General features: G+C 40.2%; 1 pseudogene; it reads left to right on the top strand.

Annotated features, from left to right (window-relative positions):
* Positions 1–3,541: 3,541 nt before the first annotated feature.
* On the top strand, positions 3,542–3,641 carry LOC113325516 (annotated as a pseudogene).
* The last annotated feature ends 801 nt before the right edge of the window (positions 3,642–4,442 follow it).

Raw genomic sequence — 4,442 nt, 5'->3', positions numbered from 1 at the left:
AGTAACAAGATAATTCACTATATTTGCATACCAAGGTGATTGGGAAACAGAGAACAATTGTTCATCAGGAAAGCTATCCCTTATAGGAAGGGAATCACTAGGGGAACTAACAACTAGCCTAGACAAGTGATCTGCTACTACATTTTCTGCACCCTTTTTGTCTCTAATGTCTGGGGAAAATTCCTGTAACAATAGGATCCATCTAATCAATCTAGGTTTGGTATCCTTCTTAGATAAAAGGTATTTCAAAGCAGCATGATCTGTATAGATTATGATCTTAGAACCTAATAGGTAGGACCTAAACTTATCCAAGGCAAACACGATGGCTAAAAGTTCCTTCTCGGTAGTTGTGTAGTTCATTTGGGCATCATTCAGAGTTTTGCTAGCATAATAAATCACATGAAGTAATTTGTTTTCTCGTTGTCCTAAAACGACGCCTATAGCATAATCTGAAGAATCACACATAATCTCAAAGGGTAGGTTCCAGTTAGGTGCCTGGACTATCGGGGCAGTAGTGAGTAAAGTTTTAAGCTTCTCAAAAGCCTCTAAACAAGCATCATCAAAGACAAACTTAACATCTTTTGCAAGCAAATTGCAAAGAGGTCTAGAAATCAAGCTAAAATCCTTAATGAATCGACGGTAAAAACCTGCATGCCCTAGGAATGACCTAATATCTTTTACGGTTTTTGGGACCTGTAAAGTCTTAATAAGGTCAACTTTGGCTTTGTCTACCTCTATACCCTTTGAAGAGACGATGTGCCCTAATACAATTCCTGATTTAACCATGAAATGGCATTTTTCCCAATTAAGCACTAAATTTTTTTCCTTACACCTAGTCAACACTAACAATGTCAATGATGCAAGCACTCATCGAAAATGAACCAAACACTGAAAAATCATCCATAAAGACCTCTAAGAACCGTTCTACCATATCAGAAAATATGCTCATCATACAACGCTGAAAAGTTGCAGGGGCATTACATAGCCCGAAAGGCATGCGTCTATACGCAAAGGTACCAAAGGGACAGGTAAAAGTGGTTTTCTCTTGGTCTTCTGGGGCAATAACGATCTGATTATAACCGGAGTAGCCATCTAAGAAGCAATAGTGACTATGTCCAGCTAATCGCTCTAGCATTTGGTCGATAAAAGGAAGGGGAAAGTGATCCTTCCTTGTGACCTTGTTCAATTTCCTATAGTCAATACACACACGCCATCCCGTGGTCACTCGGGTTGGGATTAATTCATTATTATCATTCTGGACTACAGTGATACCTGATTTCTTGGGGACAACCTGAACAGGGCTGACCCACTTACTGTCTGAAATTGGGTAAATAATACCCGCATCTAACAACTTAAGCACCTCTTTTCGAACTACCTCTTTCATGTTAGGGTTCAGTCGACGTTGCATCTCCCTAGAAGGTTTGGAGTCTTCCTCTAAATGAATCTGATGCATACACAGTAGGACTTATACCCTTAATGTCTGCTATAGTCCACCCTAAAGCTTCCTTATTGTCTTGAAGTACATTTACTAGCCTACTTTCCTGATCACTATCCAAATTGGAAGCTACACACAGGTAAAGTCTCAGATGGGCCTAAAAACACATACTTTAGAGTATCGGGTAGTGGTTTAAGGTCCAACTTTGGGGGCTCTTCTAAAGAAGGAATTAGGGTAGTCTCAGAAACTGGTAACGGTTCGAACCTAGCTTTCCATCTATCAGTGTCTAACACAGGGGTAGAATCTAATAGAGCATTCACCTGTTCAATAGTGCTATCGTCGTCAAAATCTAAACCAAAATGGGATAGACAACTTTCTAATGGGTCTTCAGACAAGATGTTTGGTAATGACTCCTGAACTAAGGCTTCTATCATGTTCACCTCCTCAACACATGTGTCATCTAGCTCATGAGGTTGCTTACTGACATTAAAAATGTTCATCTCCATAGTCATATTACCAAAAGATAAACTCATCACACCATTTCGACAGTTAATGATCGCATTAGACGTAGCTAAAAATGGGCGACCTAAAATCACAGGTATCTGGTTCTCTGGGTCAGGGACAGGTTGGGTATCTAGGACCACGAAATCCACTGGATAAATAAACTTGTCGACCTCAATAAGAACATCCTCGATAACACCTCGAGGGATTTTAACAGACCTATCAGCTAACTGCAGTGTCATCTGAGTAGGTTTCATTTCACCAAGTCCTAGCTGTAAGTATACATGGAATGGCAGTAAGTTCACACTGGCTCCTAAGTCAAGTAAAGCTTTTTCTACCCGGAAGTTACCTATTGTGCAAGCAATGGTAGGAGAACCTGGGTCTTTGTACTTTGGAGTTGTGGTGTTCTGAATGATTGAACTTACGTGACTAGCTAAAAAGGCTTTCTTATGGACGCTAAGTTTTCGCTTTCGCGTACACATATCCTTAAGGAACTTGGCATAAGCAGGAATTTGCCTAATTGCATCTAATAAGGGAAGGTTTATGGTAACTTGCTTAAAAACCTCCACTATGTCATTAAAGTTCGATTCCTTCTTTGTTGGTACTAATAGCTGAGGAAATGGGGCTCTAGGCCTAAAATCAGACCTTTCAGGAACCGAATTCACATCATCAGAAACTTTATCAGTCTCTTCAGCTACTGGTCCTGAGAGGTGAGATCCTGAGGGGTGAACTACAGTATGTTCACTATCGGGCATGGTTACCTTATTGTCTACAACTCTACCACTTCTAAGGGTTCTAACAACATTCAATTGATTCGATGGTTTTGCACCTAATTCATGAACTCCTCTAGGGTTGGGTTGTGTTTGACTAGGAAACTTACCTTTTTCTCTCAAAGAATCACTTATCAGACCAACCTGGGTTTTTAACTCGGAAATAGCCTGACTATTTTCTTGTCCTATCCTGTTACTAGCTTGTAGACTCTGTTCTACGGATAACTGGAATTTTGCAGTTTGCTGAGTTAACAAGGCGAGAGATTCCTCTAAACTTAGGATTTTCTTATCTGACTGATTCTGAAACTGAGCTAGTCCTGAAGGATTCTTAGTATAGCCAAAACCTGGGGGAGCATTAGAATTACTAAACTGACCTTGACTTTGGCCCTTAGACCACGAAAGGTTCGGATGGTTTCTCCAACCAGGATTATAGGTTTCTGAATATGGGTCAATCTTTTGACGGTTATCAAATCTAGTGTTATTATAAAGAGCATTGGCCTGCTCTTCAATATTCTGGCCTTCCCAAAAAGGCTCCACTCTACCACTAGTCTGGCCCACTTCTAAGGCTTCTAACCTTTTTGCTATAGCAGCAATTTTGGCATCTGATTCATAGCCTCCTTCTACCCTATTAACGTTTCCTCTACTTAAAAGAATTGTTTTCTGGGGTGCCCTACTATTTTCCCATTGCTGGGTTTTTTCGGCGATTTCATTAAAAAATTCCATCGCCGCATCAACAGTTTGGTTTTCAAATCCACCAGTGCATAGAGACTCAACCATGGTCGTTGTGGAATAATCTAAACCCTCATAAAGGATCTGAACTAGCCTAACCTTTTCTAAACCATGATGAGGACACTGGGATAATAAATCATTGAACCTTTCCAAATACCTATATAAAGATTCTCCCTCTTGTTGTGAAAATGTGCATATTTGCGTCCTAATAGACGATGTTTTGTGCCTAGGGAAAAACTTATTGAAAAAGGCAGATGTAAGTTGTTCATATGTCTCAATTGACTCGGAGTCCAAACTATACAGCCACGACTTGGCCTTATCTTTCAGGTAAAATGGGAATAACCTAAGTTTCAAAGCATCATCATCTAAGCCTCTAATTCTTAGAGTACTACAAATTTCCTCAAAATCCCTAACATGGTAATAAGGGTTTTCATTTTCTTTCCCTAAAAAAATTGGGAGCAACTGTAAGGTCCCAGGTTTCAGTTCATAGGGTGCCTCCGTTTTAGCTAACTTAATACACGAAGGACGGGTAGTCCTAGTTGGATTCAACAAAGCTTTCAAAGTTGCCATTTCTGGCGCTATCGGAGCAACAAGGATTCTCTCCTCAGTCAAAGGACGTTCAAAAACAGACTCTTCAAAAGTCGGACTTTCTAGATTAAGGTAATCGAGACGCTTTGAACTACTAAGTTTCTCTTTAACAAATCTACCTAGTGAGTCTCTTTTACGTTCAGGCATACAATAGAATTTTCTAAATTGGAAGGGTAAGCAAACACAGATCAAGGCCGACTCTACCAAATCAAACCTATTGATTTCTAGCAAACAAAAAGCATGATGGCTCCACTTAGATTGTTTCTAGACCAGCTTCTAATCCTTCGAACGGGAATTCGTTACAATTTAAGCAAACCTCTCTGGAATCAATCCGCGTTAACGTAAGTTGAATAGAGGCGAGGGAAGCTCGGTGGAACTTTGATACCCAAGGCCTCACCGGTATTACAAGGCGGCGCAGT

The sequence above is a fragment of the Papaver somniferum genome, chromosome 11 (genome assembly GCF_003573695.1).
Source record: "Papaver somniferum cultivar HN1 chromosome 11, ASM357369v1, whole genome shotgun sequence".
Classification (NCBI taxonomy): Eukaryota; Viridiplantae; Streptophyta; class Magnoliopsida; order Ranunculales; family Papaveraceae; genus Papaver; species Papaver somniferum.
The sequence above is the reverse complement of the archived record's forward strand: the minus strand, read 5'-3'. Positions and strand labels throughout refer to the sequence as shown.